This window comes from Lissotriton helveticus, chromosome 1_1 (assembly GCF_964261635.1).
Source record: "Lissotriton helveticus chromosome 1_1, aLisHel1.1, whole genome shotgun sequence".
In the NCBI taxonomy this organism is placed as follows: domain Eukaryota; kingdom Metazoa; phylum Chordata; class Amphibia; order Caudata; family Salamandridae; genus Lissotriton; species Lissotriton helveticus.
In genome coordinates this window covers 1,494,399,748-1,494,418,900 of record NC_136057.1, presented here as the reverse complement: position 1 = coordinate 1,494,418,900, position 19,153 = coordinate 1,494,399,748, and the positions used below count along the sequence as shown (strand labels likewise).

Below are 19,153 nucleotides of genomic sequence, written 5' to 3'. Positions count from 1 at the left end.
AACGAGTCCTTGGAGGGGGCCCCCTTCCTGTTTTTTTATTTTAATTTTTAAAATGGGTCAGGCCCTGGGGAATGGGGTCCCAGGGACCACAAAATATTAATGGGAAGATGGACCACACAGCCCCCTTTTCTAACAATAATAAAAAAAGCAGAAGCCAGCATCTCATCGGAGGCCCCACTCCCTCCCTGCATAACTTCAAACGAGCCTCCTGCTGCGCTCTGGATTGGGGGATCAAGTCCCCTAGAATCTTTAGGGTCCTTAGTGGCCAACTGGCCCACTAGGTACCTCCAGTAAGCCCCACATAGTGGGATTGCTGAGAGGTGGTCTGAGGCCATGCCCCTTTTAACATCACTCTGCAAACGGGCCTCTTGGCGCATTGCTGGTGGGGCAATGAAGTCCTCTTGTGTCCTGAGGACCTCAGGACTAAAGTGTACTTCCTTCCCAGAACAGCAGTGCGCCAGGAGGTGCATTTGCAGAGTGGTGTAAAAAGGGGGAGTGGCCTTGGACCAGTCTCAGCAATTCAGTTGTGTGCGACTTACTAGAGAGAACAAGTGGGCTAGTTGGTCCCCAGGGACTCTCAGAGGCAAGGGGACTTCATCCCCAACCAAGAGCACACCAGCAGGCGCGTTTGCGGAGTATTTTAGAAAGTGGGCATGTCCTGTTTTCACCTCTCAACAATCCCACTATCTGGGGCATACTTGAGGTATCAGGAAGGCTAATTAGCCCCTAGGGACCCCAGCAGCAGAGGGAACTTTAGTCCCCATCCAACAGTGCACCAGGGAGAACGTTTGCAGAGTGGTGTTCAAAGGATGTGTGGCCTGCTATGAAAACTTACCAATCCTAATGTGTGGGACTTACTGGAGATAATAGGAGGGGTATCTTGTCCACAAGATAATTTTTGGGGGACAACTACCCCTCCTGTTACCTCCAGTAAGTCCCACACAGTGGATTGCTAAGAGGTCTATGGAGGCCATGCTCAGGTTGGGGGTTGAAGTCCACTTTACTGCTGAGGGACCTCCTGTAAGTCCTACGCAGTGGAATTGCTGAGCGCTGGTCAGAGGCCCAGGCCCCTTTCTGCACCACTCTGCTAACATGACTACTATGTAATACTTAGAAATAAGGATTTAAAAACTTAGAAATTCACTGAAAAAACCATAGGTTTCAGGCACGTTATAGTTAGAAATATGCATTTAAAAAACCTTGGAAATTAACTGAAAAAAACACAGGTTTCAGGGACATTATAGTTATTTGGACAGCTCACTCGTACAAAACCAGAGAAATTTGGACGTTATAGATTATTGAGTTAACTATAACTTACACCCCCCCCCCAATGCACCACTGATTATGTTGCATATTACATGACTCATGACATGGTCAGTGAGATCACTGATGACATCACTGATGACATCATCCAGTGACTGTTTGTTTCTGAAAAGTTTAATTATGTATTATACATTTATATGCCAAGGTGTATTAAAGAATGAGTGGGTGTGTGAGTGTCTGAATGGATGATTTAGTAGGTGCATGACTGACTGTATGAGTCAGTGATTAAACATGTCTTAGTGAATGCATGGGTTAGTGACTAATCTGTGTGAATGTCTGCATCAGTCTGTCAGTTGGTGTGTAAGTGACTGCATGGGTTGGTGAGTAGCTACATGAGTGTCTGTTTGGGTTAATGATTGGTGGTGTGTGTATAACAGTAAAATTAGTAAATGACAGTGTGATTAATTCTTTGGGTGACTGACTAGGTGTGTGAGTAACTCTATGGGTGAGTGGGGGTGTGTGAGTATCTGTATAGATGGATGAGAGCATATAGCAGTAGCTAAACTGATGAGTGACTGCATGATTAAATGACTGTATAGGTGAGTGGATGTATGTGTAGACCTATGAATTAGTGTGTGTGTATGTACTAACTGAAATTGATTTGTCTTTCGTTTCAAGAATGGTAATTTCTATTTTAGAGTAGGTGTATGAAAGGTTAATTAGTGTATGAGGAAGTGCACCAGATTTTAAGTGAATGATGTCATCAGTGATGTCATTTGAGATGTCATGAGTGATGTCACTGACCATGTCATGGGTGATGTAATATGTGACGTCTTCAGCAGTGCATTGCGGGGGCGTGAGTTATAGTTAACTTAACTAACTATAATATCCACATTTCTCTGGTTTTGTAAGAGTGATATGTCTAACTTACTATAACGTCCCTGAAACCTGTGTTTTTTTAGTGAAATTTCTAATGTTTTTTTAAATGCTAATTTCTTACTATAACGTCCCTGAAATCTGTGTTTTTTTCAGTGAATATATATATATATATCTACATAAAGTGAAGTCAGGACTTTGTAGTGGCAGGCTGGGAGACATGCTTTTACTTTGTCACACTCATGGTAGCACAATATGTGCTGCAGGTCATGAGGGACACTTTAACTTGCAGGCTCTAGGTACCTCAGGTACCAAATACTAGGGGCTTATAAGTAAGTTAGTTAACTTATGCCAATTGGGTATAAGTCAATCAAACGTACACTTTTGACTGTCAAAACTCCGGCACTGAGATATGGTCAGCAGACCTCAATGCACTCTGAGTCAAAAAATCAACAACATCAATCCAAAGCACTGAGGTGATCATGCAAAAAGAGCCATTTCCTTATAAACGGTATAACAAGCTATCTTTTTGAAAGATGTCATATGAATGAATGAACCAATGAAAAGATATTTATAATGCACAACTGCTGCTTCATAAGAAGCGTCCAGGCACTTGCATAAGTCAAGTAGGACAGAAATTGCAGCTCACCAACAGAACTATCTTCAGCTGTCGCTTAAAAAACTTCTGCAAGAGATGGACCGAAGGAAGGGCGGGAGGTCATTCCAGAAACTGGGACCCAAAAGGAGGAGGACATTCCCCCAGATCTGGGTTTGCAATATTTAGGGATACATAATAAGCTATGATTAGAAGAGTGGAAAGCCCTTGCAGGAAAATATTTTGTGAGCTTCTCTTGGATGTAGCAGGAGCTCTTCTGGTGGAGTGTTCTGTATGTGATCATGAGAGTCTTAAATTTGTTCCTGGATTTGATCGGTAACCATACAGTTATGGCCTGGTCTTCATTGGTAAGCAGATTGCATTTGATACAATCAATAGAAACAACTTGTGGTTTACTCTGCATACAGAAAAGAAAAATAATAATTAATTGAATGAGGCAACGGAAAAGCCCTAGACTTTGCTCCTCATTGCGGGAGCAATGCCCATTTGAGTGGTGGGAACTGGAGAAAATGGATACAATGTATTAAGGTAAAAAGAGGTGTTTCAGGGTTTGTCCTGGAGCACTGACAGTTTATCTGGTACATACATTCACGGTAAGCTATATATACAGAATAAAGGGAGCCAGAAGTTCCAAAGACAGAAGAGCACAGAGTACCTATTCTCTCATTAGCTGATGATGCTAAGTTCGACAATGCCTTACAAGGCGTTTGAGTGAGCTTAAGTAACATGTTACACTATACCATCTGACATTAGGAAGTTTAAAATAAAACAATGAAAGTGGAACGGCGATACAGTCTAACAATCAACAGTCTCTAAGCTACAGGAATGAGTAAAAATAATCCTTCAATAACTTAATGGGAATTAAATTTATAAGACACTCATCTCAAAAGAAACCATAATGACAGAGGTAACAAGCAGTGGCAATGCAATAGATCTCGCATTAGTGAAACTTTTAGCTACTGGCATTGTAAAAGATAACGTTTGTTAAATAAATCTTCCCAAAAAATATCCCAGCAATAGCATAAGGAATAAAAGAAAATCCATGTGGTTAATTGAGGTCCCTTTATCCAGCTGCAGCATTGTCTAGATGAATAAGAATAAGGAATTACCACTGGGAAGAGAGAAGCAGCTACAGTACTGTCTAGAGGACTAAGAATGAGGCATTACAACAGAGACCAGAGAAACAGCTAACAGCAGTGCTAGAAGACTACGAAAGAGGAATCACCCTGTGACCAGACAAGCAGCTGCAGCACTGGCTGGAGACCTAGGAATGAGTTATTACCACTGGGACCAAAGAAGCAGCTAGCAGCATTGCCTAGAGGACCTAGAATTAGGAATCACCACTGGGAACAAAGAAACAGTTGCAGGGCTTAAAATGTAGAAATTACCAATGAGACCAGAGTAGTGGCACTGTTTAGAGGACTCAGAATGACGAATTACCAACAGGACTAGAGAAGCAGCATTGTCTAGAGGACTTAGAATGAGGAATTACTAACTGGACCAGAGAAGCAGCTAGCAGCAGTGGCTAGAAGATTAAGAATGTGGAATTGCCACTGAGAACAGACGCAGCTGCAGCACTGCCCAGAGGACAAAAAAAGAGGATTTAGCACTGGGACTATTATAAATTAAACCACTTGTAACAGAAGTGGGACTACAGAATATAGTGAAGCGTTTGGCTGGCTGTAAAGTTACCAAATATTAAAAAAATTACCGAAAAAGGTTGCAGTGAAACGCTGTGTAAAGCCTTCAAAGCCCTTCGGTAATAAATAGACTGAACCAAAATAAGGGCTACTGTCTTTTTATATAATTGGCATACTTTAGGAAAGGGTACTAAAAGATCCTGTTATATACAATAAGGCGCTGAACTTCAAGGTGACCTTCTCTTTTCCACGAACAGAGACAGACTTAGAGAGAGTAGGATTTCGAGCCATTTGCCTCCCAACCCTTGCAAACACTGTGCTTGTCTGATCTCAAGATGCCCTTTTCTCTGCAGCTCCTGGTGCTGCTGTACCTTTACAATATGGAACAGTGACTCAGTTACATTGAAAATGGAATGTCACCATTTCACTGGCGTTTCGAAACCAGCAGAATGTTTGCTCCGGGTACCTCCTCCATCCGTGTTTGCTGAAACACAACATGTGTTTCAAAATAATCAATCAATCAATCAAGGAATTTGTATAGCGCGCTACTCACCCGGAGGGTCTCAAGGCGCGGGGGGTGAGGGGGGGCGCTACTGCTCGAACAGCCAGGTCTTCAGTTGCTTCCTGAAGGAGAGGTGGTCTTGGGTGAGGCGGAGGTGGATGGGGAGGGAGTTCCAGGTCTTGGCTGCCAGGTAGGAGAAGGATCTTCCTCCAATGGTGGTTCTTCGGATGCGTGGAACGGCGGCGAGGGCGTGGTTGGTCGATCGAAGTTGGCGGGTGGGAGTGTACAAGGTCAGGCGGCTGTTGAGGTACCTGGTGCCCAGGTCGTGGAGGGCTTTGTGTGCGTGGATGAGGAGGCGGAACGTGATTCTTTTGCTGACGGGGAGCCAGTGCAGGTCTTTCAGGTGTCTGGAGATGTGGCTGTGGCGGGGGATGTCCAGGATGAGTCGTGCGGAGGCGTTCTGGATGCGTTGGAGTCTTTTCTGCAGTTTGGCTGTGGTTCCGGTGTAGAGGGTGTTTCCGTAGTCTAGTCGGCTGGTGACAAGAGCCTGGGTAACCGTCTTCCTGGTTTCGGTGGGGATCCATCTGAAGATCTTTTGGAGCATGCGTAGGATGTTGAAGCATGAAGACGAGACGGCGTTGACTTGTCTGGTCATTGACAGGGAAGAGTCCAGGATGAATCCCAGGTTGCGTACGTGGTCCGTTGGTTTGGGTGCGCTGCCTAGGGCCGGGGGCCACCAGGAGTCGTCCCAGGCAGAAGCTGTTGATCCAAGGATGAGGACTTCCGTCTTGTCTGAGTTCAGTTTCAGGCGGCTGTTCTTCATCCACAAAATAACTGTTCAAAATACCATATCACGCCAGTGGTGCTTTGCAGTGCCTTGTGCAAAGCCGGTAGAAAGCGGGCAACTTGAACCTTTTATTGATTAATCTACCCTGCCCAAAGTTGCGATGCGTTTTTTAACTAAATTTAAGGAGGGGGAGGTGTCGGTGAGGACGACACCTGTAAACATTTTAACACACCAAGGTTTTTTGACTGCAGTTAGCAAGGTATTTTTAAATGTTTTACTTGTGCAGGGCACAGTAGTGAAGAATGTAGGTCATGTCCTGTCATATATGCCTGTGGTGTTGTGATATGTACTCATGTTATTGTGTTCTTGTGGATGGAGTGACGGAGGCCTCTGCACGTTGTCTATCACTGTGTGACACCACCCGAGACACGCCATTGTGCAGACAGACAGCCGAGGAGTAGAGCTGTACGTCTGTGACGCCTCAAAGATGAGCAGTTACATGTGCGTCAAACTGATCCAGAGGCCATCACTCCCGTAGTGTGATGTGTAGTTGGCAGTTAGCTAGTTTTCATTGTTGTATTCTTGATCCGATCCAATTGATTGCTTTATGGCCGACAAATAAATGTACCTGATAAAAGGTGATTTTGAAACATTCATGCATTCAGAGTACATCTCAGAGATGGCACTTTTCGCACCATATGTTCCCCAACTGGAGCAGCCCTTTTAAAAAAGTGGCGGACGCCTGGAACGACTCCTGCAGAAACAAACGGATGGCCACTGATACGGAGTCTATAGGCTGATACTTTCGGAGATTCATGAAGGTACTTTCAAGGAGAACACACTCTAAAACAATTGTCACTGTAAAATACTTATTTTTGGATCCAATGTATTTATCGTGCAATGGAAAACAACAGTAATTAGTTCTCAACGCAGACAATCGCGTTTCTTTTTTTCATCATTACTCGGGATTCCTTAAACAAATGAGGTAATCCGATTTATAATTACAAGTTTAGGGCGGGGCTTAGTGTTTCCGGTACTGAAGCTCTGCCATGGTCCACCCACTAGTATTACATGGCACATTGTTGGAGGTCCAGGGAGTCGCAATGGGAGGGAGAGCTAACAGGCTGAATAAAACCTTTCACCTCTTCTACAAGTCTTCGGAGAGTAAATGTAAATGTAGTATACTTGTAAAGCGCACAGCTGCCCCAGCAACGGGGCGTCCCGGCGCTGTATAACTCTGGGGAACCCGTCCTGGCTTTCCCTGTGGGATGGTCCCTTGCTGGGAGTCCCCAAGGTGGAGCCAGGCATCCCCGGAATTGGTGGGGCCATTGTGGAGATTAGGCAAGCTAATGCCCAGAGTTGCCGAGTGGAACCCCTGATTAGAGTAAGCACCGAAGCGAGAATTATCGAGTCCGCTGACCAAGGTCCACGACCCTGCCGCGTCAGGAATTGAACCCTGGTCCCAGGCTGACTTCTGCTCTCAGGCCTGCCGCCTCTAACCAGTGAGCCACACTACTCCACAAGAGTAAGGGACCCTCTGCATTGTTTCGAGATCAAGATGTTAGACTCAAAGCAAACCATGCAGGCTGCCGCAGTCTGTGCAGGTATCAACGGTGGGGTGATGGGGCTGGGTAAGGGGCTATTTCGAGGGACAATGCTGAGGGCACATTTAATAAATAATTAATTTTCCCTCTGCATCGTCCCTCGAATCCCCCCTTACCCGCCCCCACCACTGTTACCTGCACGAACCGCGGCTGCATGCAGGGGCAAAATAAAACAAGCAGGAGGGGTGGGGGGAGTGCACATAACGGAGGAGACACTCTCATAATGACACCAACTACAGCTAATTGTTTCAAAGAAAATACTTTCAAATAAAATATAAACTCAAAAGCGGCATTCAACTTCAATATCTTACATACCTTGTGGCGCCAAACCATGCAGGAGCAAAATAAAACAAGTGGGAGGGGGGAGGGGGAAGAGCAGGGAACAAATGCTCTTGGAATGCCTTTATCTACAACTAACACGGCTGCCAGTGATCCAACAGAGGCTTGCGACGCTACTTAAATACATTTTAAAAACAAAGCGATGGGGGAGAGCTGTCCTGCCTGCAATAGCAGGCAGAGAAATTATTTTTTGTAATGCAATAGGTCTCGCATTCAAATGCGAGGCCAATGCTGCCTTTGTCCTGGCTGCTTCGAAAGAGAATGGAAGAAAAGCAAGTCATGCCTACAGTAAGAGAAACTAAAAAAAATAAAATAGTACTTATAGACTTAAGAACACGTACCGTGTAACAACTGAAGTAAAAGGGTCAGTCGCCAAGGGAGGTTACAAATGAAGAAAAGGTGGTGCCAAGAAGGAACTAACAAGCATTTTTATGAATCAGAAGCCAGTATTTATGAAGGACAATAACACAAGTCAATGACAAATGTGGACGGAGAGTGGATGGGGACTCAAGTACATACCCTAATACAGCATGCCTCACAGAGCGAGCAGCGCATGCGCGCTGCAGCTAGGCTCGACCTAAAAAGTTCAGCACCTCAAAAAATTTGAAGTAGATACTTATAAAAACGGTCTTGAGAGGCTTCGTTGCCCTATGAGATGACACCCAGTACAGTGCGTTAAAATCTGACTATTTGATTATAGACATATTAATATCAGTTACATTTACTCTGCCCTTCAACGAACTGGCAAAGGGATAACGGTTATGTAAAATCTATTATATTCCCATGATAACTGACAAGGAATGAATACATTGTACATTTGTTGTGATTTTAATTTTCTTTATAGGGTACTGGACTTTGGAGGGGCACACTGCTTCCACCATTCACGAAGATGCAGATGTATTCTGTAAACAGCTAATATTTAAAACATGCTTTTAGACTTATGAGGTCATTTATTCCACGGTGATCAATTCCGCAGGCTGGTCGATGCCTGGAGAACCCCACTGCCCTATCGAAAATGCTTCTCTGGTGTGATGGAGTATTTTTGTCCACGTGGGGCACCTTGCAGTGGAGTCCTTCTCTATATGATTAATTTTGTTCTGCAAAAATACCTCCCAAATGGGATTTCTGTTCAGAAAAAAAAACCTTTTCTGTAATGAGTTTCAATTACATTTTTCTTTATCCCTGCGTGGGTGCTCTATGCTTTACATGCGGGTTTTGGTCATGAAAAATTCAGTGGCAGAAGCTCTGGCCTAAATATGGCAGGGCTTCTGTTAATGTCATGAAGGCAGCACTTTGATGTTTCAACCACCCGGAATAGGTGTCCGACAGTAGAGCAAGAGAGGTTCTGTCATCAGAATCCTGGCAGCTGCCACACTGCTAAAGGAAGAAGGCAACAGCAAGTTTGGGGTATGGGAGCACCAGCCATTTGTGGCTTCGTTCTCACTTTACCACACCATATATGAAACTTTCAGAAATGTTAATAGGGATGTTACATATAGCTTGTACATTTGATGCTGTTATTCCATTGTTGCCCTTATGTTAAGTGATTGACATGCACTGCTTTGTAAATGAGTGTTAGGTCTCGATAAATGGGTACATTTTACCTTCTATCAAAATCGAGGCTAGGACATTATAGAGGATTAAGGAATTAAGATGGAAAGTTTTATTTTGCTTTATATTTTCTGTGCATTAAAATGTAATAGATATTTTTCCACAAAGGTGTCCTGGCCAAATTTGTGTCCCTTTTCCCTCTCTTGTTGGAGAATCTAAAGGTAGCCAAGGTTTGTGGATTTCCCTGAAGGTACCTGAGCAAATAGCCAAAGCATAGAAATGTGTTTTTTGTTGTTGAAAGAAATAGGAAAAAGCACTGTGCAAGAAAGAGTATTTTGTTTCTAAAAAGGCATCAACTAAAGGATTACTGTGCTTTGGTCTCCATCTTCACTGTTTTCCGGAACCAGATGCATTATAAAAACAATTGCAAGAGTTGTGTGCTTTTTTCTAAGTGCTGGTCGAGAGTTCCCATTTTTTGTGGTTCCTACCTACTTGCAATTTGTGGTGAAAACAGGAATGAAGCCTATTGGTGAAGCCATAAAGCTATACACTTGTGAAAAGTGTGTATCATGTAGATTGCTCATAGTTAACAGACTAACATGTCAACCACTCAAATGAAATTCATTTTCCTATTTCCCTACACTAATTCACCACTAATCCTTCATGGGTTCCGTAGTACCATGCTACTCGTCGAAAAGTGTTTCAACAACCTCATCAGGGGTAGGAAGGCTTATTTAAATGCAAACCCTTCCTTTTTCCCTCTTCCATCTCTTCACTATCCATTTCAATCCAAATAATAGACTAACATGTCCACTGCTCGAATTAATTTCATATTTCCATAGCCTAATTCACCACTAATCCTTTTTTGGCTCCGGAGTAGTGTGCTACTCGTCAAAAAGCGCTTCAACACCGCACCTGGAGTAGCAAGCGCTATATAAATGCAAACCTTTGCCTCTTCTGTTCCTCCATTGTACTTCTCAAACCAAATAACAGACTAACATAGCCACCGTTCAAAATAATTTTATATTTCACAATACTAATTTACTATTAATCCTTTTGTGCTACTCGCCGAAAAAGTGCTTTAATGCCTCCTCAGAGGTAGTAAGCACTGTATAAATGAAATTGCAATAAAATACATCACAATATTTCTGTGATGGGAAAATCCAGAATCTGCTGGTACCCACAAATTTACTACCACGTAGCTTTCTCACACTTCTACTGATAAGGTAAACCTACTTGTGTGATTGGGCCTATTTCCCAGGACAAGAATACACATAAACTGTGACTGTATGAAGTAATTGTGGTCTTTGAATGGTCACAGGATTGGTGTGTTCTTGTTCCAGGTAGTGAGCCAATACTGATTAAAAAGGACAAATAATTTCTGATATGGAGGAGGTTTTCTACGCACATTCTGACATCGTTTCTAAAAAGGAAAAATATTTCTGTAGCAATGACAAGAAGGATTTTCTTTACTAGTGTGGTTGTGAACTGTTCACGTCAACAGCTCTATAGCGGTAGTATGCTTGATGTGAATGGTTTGTTAAGTGCACCAATGAGGTTAAAACCATTGATTTTGTTATTTTGAAGTTTTTATTTTGCATGAATTTGATCCAAGGGTATTATAGGCTTATAAAAGCACCAGATTGCATCATACAAAGTCATTTTTTTTATTAGGCACGGGAGATTAGGTGATTTGCCCAGAATTACAGAAGATTGAACCAACACCAAGACTCAAACTTTGTTTCCACAGTTCCAAAGCTGTCAGCTCTGGCCGCTAGGCCAAATCTCTTTCTTATGTACATAAGCTGAATTGTGACGTATTGTTGTGTCATGTATTACAAGATTGTGAAGTCTGTTTTAATGATTTTATCCAAATTGAGTGTGATTAAATTGAATTTCCTAAGGCAGGCTTCATATCTTTGAAAGATGTGTGGATCTCCTCAGCGAACTGTGTAGAGTTGCGCTCTAGTCTTTGTGGGCTGCGTCATGACGAAACACGCGAAGACACCCGGTACGGAGCGAGTGCGCATGCACGAGGTGACCGCGAGCATCGGAGGAGGGAGTACGCTCGGCGCTCTCCCGCTACGATAAATTTAATTAAAATAATCTTTCCCCTCAGCTCCTGAGTCTGCCTCCTTATTGCTCAACATGTGAAGAGCACTTTCACAGTGGCAACGAGGAGTGGGATTGCCCACAAAATAAAATAAACAAAAAAAAACAAAAACAAAAGGGCGAAAAAACGGAGGAACAGCAGAAGGCTAAGGGGAACACTCCCCCACACAGGCCCACCCTGAAAGGGGACGACGCTGGAGGAAACAATGTCCAGGAGGTTACTGGAAGATCACAGGGAGAGCGCGGCAGAAGCACAGAGAAGCGGGGAGCACCTACCACGTGCACCAATGCCAGAAGCTGAGGCAGCCGAGAAGTGAGGCACGGAAGGGGGTTGATACTACCCCTCAGAGGCCCTGGCGGAACTAGAAGACCGCAGAGAAGGGGGAGCAGGAGAACCCAGACCGAATCCGACACAAGGTGGGAACGCAGGCGTGCCAGGCAGCCCAAGAAACCAGGGAGCGGAACCGGAAGAGCAGGCCAGAATGAGCGCGCAGGCGTCATCGCTCACAGCACCGATCCCGTTCTTGCCCAAACCAGGTGAACCCCAGATGAAATGGAAAGACTGGAGGGAATATTTCAAAAATTATCTCGAGGCCCTAGAAGATGAAAATGGGGAAGCCTTCCCCAGTGTGAGGAGGAGGAGGAGGATACTCTTGCACAACCTAGGCCCGGAAGGGATAAGAGTGTTCACAAACTTAGTGCCCACGACGAGACCACAGGTGGACACCGACGTCTTCAAGCATGCCATAGAGGATCTGGACAACCACTACCGCCCAGCGGTGTGTGTCTCCATTGCTCGTTACAACTTCCAACAAAGGAAGCAAGAAGCAAGAGAATCCATAGACGACTATGTCGCAGCTTTGAGAAGGTTGGCGATAACGTGCAAGTACGGGGCCCTCCAGGATGAATTCATAAAAGATCAAATCGTTATGCACATGACCAATAAGACTGTACAAGATAAATTGTGGGCACACGAAGGAGCGATGCTGAAGGAAGTCATAGCGATGGTAAAGAAATCAGAATTATCGAAACGATGTGCCGAAGCAGCGAAAAGGGAGACCGCCCAGAGGACCATGGTGAACAGAGTGGAAGACTCAGAACCTTCAGGAAGAAACAGAACGGCGCCCGGAGAAAGTAAAGGAGCAAACAGATGGGCGGGAAAACCCGGACAGACAGGAAAACAGGCAACGGAAAGCAAGACCGCGTGCTACAGGTGCGGAAGCCCGACACACTTAGCCCAAGATAAACGCTGCCCAGCGTTCAGGGCGAAATGCATGTTCTGTGGCCTGATAGGTCACAATGAAAAGGTGTGTCGCAGGAAAGTTAAGAGACCTGTGGTCAAGTACGTAGCACAAGACCAACCAGAAGGAGAAGAGGATGAGCTGGAAGAAGATGACCTTGTGTTGTGCATAGAGGAGCAAGTGTTGGGAATAGACAACAAGCGTTCTCGTAAACCACAATGTGACATGCTGATAGGAGGAGTGAAGATCAAGATTGTAATAGACTCAGGATCCCCGTACACTATAGTCCAAAGATCGGTATGGGAGGAAGAGTTCGAATCCAGCCATGGACCCATATTAGAACCTCCAGACATATGGCCGGTGTCTTACACAAACAACCCCATCCCCATGGTGGGGTATAGGACTCTAATGTTCGAATTCAGAGGAAGAACAGCAGAGTGCAAGCTGTAAGTAGCGGAGAAGGGTCCATCAGTGTTAGGGTGGATGGATCAAGGGGACCTGGGGATAAAACTGGACCCGGGGGGAGACATACAAGTGTTGATGACAGATCATGAGTGCTGGCCGGACCTGGAGAAGATGAAAAAAGACTTCCCGAAGGTGTTCGGAGGGAAGGTCGGCAAACTGGAGAAGTTCACACACAAAATACTGCTCAAGGAGAACTCCAATCCAGTGTCCCACAAGGTGAGGAATGTCCCCCTGGCAGTAAAGGAAGCGGTGCAACAGGAACTGCATAGGCTGGAAGATCAAGGAATAATCAAACCTATAGACAGTTCGGAGTGGCTGGCGCCTTTGGTCGTGGCGAGAAAACCAAATGGCAAGATGCGTCTGTGTGTGGACCTTCGAGAACTGAATAAGTGCCTGATTGTGGAGAAATTCCCGCTGCCTCGCATAGAGGAAATGCTGGCCAAAACAAGGGGGGTAAAGTGGTTCTCCACCATCGACCTCACATCTGCCTATCACCAAATAGACCTGCACCCAACGAGCCGGAAGCTAACATCATTCATAACGCCGTTTGGATGCTATCATTTCAGCAGGATGCCCTTTGGTCTCGCCTCAGCCGCAGCGGTGTTCCAAAAGTTAATGCACCATCTGTTCAAGGACGTCGAGGGCATCCAGTACTTTCAGGATGACAGTTTGGTGATGGGGATGGACCGGAAAGACCGTGACAGGAAATTGAATAAGGTGCTGAGTGAACTACAAAAGAATGGCTTGACAGCAGAATGGGAGAAATGTCGGCTGGGAATGACATCAGTCACATGCCTTGGGCATGAGATAGGAGGACACGGAATCACGCCGAAAAGAGAGAACGTGAAGGCGATCTGCGATGCCAGGGCTCCCATTAGCAAAGAAGAAGTGAGATCTTTCCTGGGGGTGGCCGAGTACTACAGTAAGTTCGTCCAGCACTTTGCCACCAAAACACATCAACTGAGGCAGCTGATAAGAGACAAGACAGCGTTCAAGTGGAATGAAGAAACACAGAAGGAGTTTGAAGAGTTAAAAAGGGACATAAGTCAAGCAGTACCACTACAAGGATATGATCCCTTGGATCAGACCATACTGACGACGGACGCCAGTGAGAAAGGACTGGGAGCAGTCCTTGCGCAAGAGAGAGCAGACGGAACGGTGGAGACCCTCAACTTTGCATCCAGAGCTTTTTCTCCCACAGAACAGAAATTTAGCACGATTGAGAAGGAAATGCTGGCGGCGGTATGGGCCATGGGGAAGTTCAGGCAATTCCTGTGGGGCACGAGATTTCGACTGCAGACAGACCACAAGCCCCTTGTCAAAGTTCTTACCTCGCGTTTACATGCGACCGCCACACCACGCATAGCCAAAATGACATTGAAGCTACTAGAGTACCGGTATGATGTGGAATATATACCGGGGACACGCAACAAGGTAGAAGAGATGATAGCGGTAATGGAGGACTCAGAAAGGGTGATTAGCAAGCAAGAATGGGCCCAAGCGTATGACGGAGACGCAGAAATCTGTGAGGTCAAGGAGTACATAATCAGCGGTTGGCCCGAAAAGAAGAGGTTAAAGGAGGTGCTACGGAAATTTTATGAAGTCTGCGAAGAACTGTCGGTGAGTGACTCGGGAATCTTCCTGTACCGGGGAGACAAGGTGGTGCCTCCTACGAAATTGATTCAGCACCTGTTGGCCCAGCTACATGAGGGACACCTCGGCATAGTGAAAACCAAAATGAGAGTGAAGCAAATGTACTGGTGGCCTGGACTGAACATACAAGTGGAAAGGCACGTGAGAGACTGCGATCAGTGCCAAGGAGCTGACAAAATTCTGAAACCCCTAAGGCCAGCTTTGGGCAAATTCGACCAACCTCGCAACCCTTGGGAGGATGTCTCGGTTGACATTTTGGGACCTGTTTTGGACAACCAAGGAATACTCTAAGTGGCCTGAGGTTCACATTCAAGAAGAAATGGACTCTGAAACGGTGATAAACTTCCTCACCTCGATTTTCCTGAGAGAAGGGATCCCGAGAACAATCCTGAGTGACAACGGCCTGCAATTCACCTCCGAGAAGTGGTACAAGTGGTACAAGTATATGGAAAGGAATGGGATTAAAACCAAGCACACCTCCATATACCACCCTTCGAGCAACGGACAGGTAGAAAGATTCAATCGCGTCGTCATGGGGTCCATCCAAGCTGCCATCATGAGAGGCAAGGACTGGGAAAAGGAGATCATGAGTATGATATGGGCCTACCGGATTACCCCCACATCTACAGAGTACAGCCCATTCCAAATTCTAAGAGGCAGACACCCCTTCACTAAAGACAACGTGGTCTGAAGGGAAAAGACCATCACCAGCAAATGGTCTCCTGCAGTAGTACAGCACAACTTAGAGAAGGCCCAGAAAGTATATACTGAACACTACAATCGGAGAAGAAACGTGAAAGAGGCAGCACTTGAAAGAGGGGAGTGGGTGAGAGTCAAGTTGGCGGTACTGAAAAGGAAAGGAGAGAGCAAATACAGCCCACCTCTGAAAGTGGAAGAGTATACGACAGAGCTGCGTTACTCAGTGACGGGAATGTGTGGTCCCAAGATCGCATGGCAAAAATCAACAAGATCCTACAGTGGCCCGCAGAGGAGAAGGAGAGAGCCCTACAAGATCAAGGACCAAGAGAAAGTGAAGGAGGTACATCCGCAGAAGAAGAACGCCAGATTAAAGTAGGATCTTATGAGGACTTGGGAGATCAAGAAAGGCCTGTTGCAGAGGAAACACAGGGAGAGAAGAGTGTGACACCAAAGAGGGAAGAGCAGAGTCATCAGAGAGACAGGATGGTGAGCCCTGCAGAGAACTGCATCAGAGAAGCCTCCACGCCGGTAAGACGCACACGCGCTGGTAGAGTGGTGGTCAGACCCAATCATTTCAGAGACTTTGAACTAGGGGGATGTTAAGCCCCTAGGGACTCAGAGGACTCTTTTGTATGTGTATAAAAAGGGGAGATATGTAGAGTTGCGCTCTAGTCTTTGTGGGTTGCGTCACAATGCAACACGCGAAGACGCCCGGCACGGAGCGAGTGCACATGCGTGAGGTGACCGCGAGCATCGGAGGAGAGAGTACGCTCGGCGCTCTCCCGCTACGATGAATTTAATTAAAGTAATCTTTCCCCTCAGCTCCTGAGTCTGCCTCCTTATTGCTCAACATGTGAAGAGCACTTTCACAAACTGGGACTCAGGAGAATAGAAAGTCAAGAAAGGGAACATTGAGGACATCATTCTATTGAAGGCCCTCGATCATATAGTCACAAGGCCAGATCTGATAATGTTTAGCATCCGAAACCACGAAGCAATGGCTATTGAAACCAGTGTGTAAAAACATTTGCCAGCGAGGAACAAAGAATGCAGTGTCTTCTTTGTTAGTGGCTTAATACAGTCAACCTAGCACCTAGCAGAAGAAAGGCACTGAAAGTCCTTCACCAGTGACAAAGATACATTGCTTGAGGTACATGGCAGCCTTCATGGGCAAAGTTAGCCAGGCGTGCCACATGGAGGGCTACATTCGCCTTTCTGACAAAGGGGTGTGCATCACAAACCAGCACTATAACTACTTAAGTCCATCATGCAGTGTTTGACAACAAAGATTCACCATCACTGACTGTGGAAGATCTAAATTCTCCATCAGATCCATAATGTTCAGTCATCTTTTCCATCTCTTCGTTTTCCTGCAGAAATGCCTCTTTCACTGAGAAAATTAGAGTAACAAACTTTGGAGCTGGTGTGGAAATAAGTAGAAGTCAGATCTCCTCGGGCTCAGATTCAAGTAATTTCTCATTGGTATACATCATCGTCAAGCTCTCCCTATCCACTCACCTCTTCTTTGAGTCAGGTAGGAGTCGTCTCCATATTCAGGGGAGGACCAGAAGAAAGGGCAAAACACAGATAAACCCAACCAGGAGCCCTGCTTCCAATGGCAATCCTTCAGTAGAAAGGCAATGGTTTATTTAATTAACACACAACGTGTGTGATTTGAAATTACAGGTGCATCACTCACAGCATTACAAACGGTCCTGTTACAGTCGGGGTGGACACCCAAATCCTCTAAAATGTAATGTTGGCTCCGTACATCCTTCCAGACAATAGGAGACCACAACCATAAGCTGTAGCAGAACCCGCAAGTCATAAAAAGTTCAAATGCCGACCGAGAACATAGGGACCTCAAGTCAGTGTTCCGCACCTATGCTAAAAATGGCCAGATCCAAGGTCCGCTCTACCGCAAGAGCTGGAGGCAAAAATGATGCTGAGGACACAAGAAGAGGACATCGTTTTTACCCGGTTGCACGCAGAGTCGGATGTACCATGTTACTCCGCATACTTTTACTCCGCATACCGTTACAACGCGACTTTTACAACGCATACCATTACAACGCATAGCGCTTTGGGGTGCTGGATAGTGGGAAGTATAATTTACTATTCTAACTCCAGTCCCCGTGGACCCTAGGGAAGGTGTTGGATAGTAAATTATACTTATTCCCTATCCTAGAGCGCCCCCCAGCGCAATGCGTTGTAATGGTATGCGGAGTAAAAGTCGCGTTGTAATGGTAGTGCGGAGTAAAAGATGCGTTGTAACGGGTGTATACCCGCAGAGTCTCAAGCTGGGAAGCCAGCCCCAGGCTCCAGAACACTGGTCGAGATAGGAGGAAAGGAAGCACTTTCACTAGGAAGTCCCGTTTTTTTATTACTCCAGGCTCCTGGAACACAGGGAAAGGGAGCAGCTGACAACCAGAACACTGTGGGAATTAGAAGATAGGGTTTCTGCATAGTCCGGGAGCTAAAATAACATGGAGGTTTGTAGATTAGTGCCTTACAGGGGGCTATGAAGAAAGAAAAAGAGTTACAGAATGGATTGCCCAGGAAACACATTTTATTTTTAATATTCAGAAGGAAGGTCCCACCGGCCAACAGTGCACACAAAACCACCTCCAAGTTGCCCCAATTCTCCACTAACAATTAATCTTCCAGAACTCCCATCTGCCAAAAACGTTTCATGACACTTTCCACACAGGCACGGATTCACCATTCATACACTCAGCTATGCATGCCAAAATGCACTGGGCATCGAATTGCACACATAAACACGTGCATACTCTCACGCACTTGCATACAAACAGCCACACAACACTCTACAAGAAGATATCCCATGGTTAATGCAACAGCAATAGTTCTGAAACACTAAATGCAAAATATGTTCTAGAAGGTGTTTATTTCTTATGACTGTTCACTGCATTTTGTGCCCACACAATGATTTTGACATTTTGAATTGCGAGTGCAGAGGATGATCATTAAAAACAAAATCGATCAGTAATAGCTTTTTGTCCAACAGTGATCTTAACGGTGTCTAAATTAGACATCTACTCTGAAATAAACCAGAAAAGCATTTCTACAGTTCATTAAAAATTGAAGTAAACACATTTCATGCGCCATCCTTTGCACGTCTAGATGACTGTATATAGCATTTACTTAGATATCAGAATTCAGTACATGTTATATACAACGTTAAATCAACATCGTGGTATAGGTGTTCTTCTTATTTTCATGGCCATTAGAAGTGGCACTTCAAGTAGTTTGTTTCTTTTCCTAAATTTACTTTGTGTAAAAACAGGCTAAATGAGGACAATCTGTTATTTACAATAAAAACCTTAAGTGTTGCAGAACAATCTCGGCTGGGTCACATTAGGACGTTTATGAATATGAGAATTCTCAGATGATAACTGTGGGGCATATTAGCAAGAACCTCGTTAAAATTATCAACTTTTTAGCGGCAGGAAACTGCCGCTAAAACGGCGACAATGGGCTTGCTAATATGCGTTATAAAATTCCATTAGAAGCCCAGGTTAGATGTCCTGCACATATAACCTGGGCTTCTATTGGAGGTCTATGACGCATATTAGCAAACCCATTATCGCCATTTTAGCGGCTAAAACGGCGATAATTTTAACGAGGTTCTTGCTAATATGCCCCTGTGTACTGTTATGCTAAGTGTACTCATTAATCTAATTGTTACCAATAATATGGCTTCTCTGCACAGAAATATGTATGCATGATACATTCAGGACAGTAAACCAACGAGACCAGATTTGTAAATAGCCAGGAAATGAAT

At 45.0% G+C, this 19,153-nt stretch overlaps 1 long non-coding RNA gene across 1 annotated transcript in view; it reads right to left on the bottom strand.

Moving 5' to 3' along the window:
* The window catches only part of LOC144773442 (uncharacterized), a 59,792-nt gene that overhangs the window by 13,607 nt on the left and 27,032 nt on the right, over nucleotides 1-19,153 (bottom strand). The window lies entirely within an intron of this gene.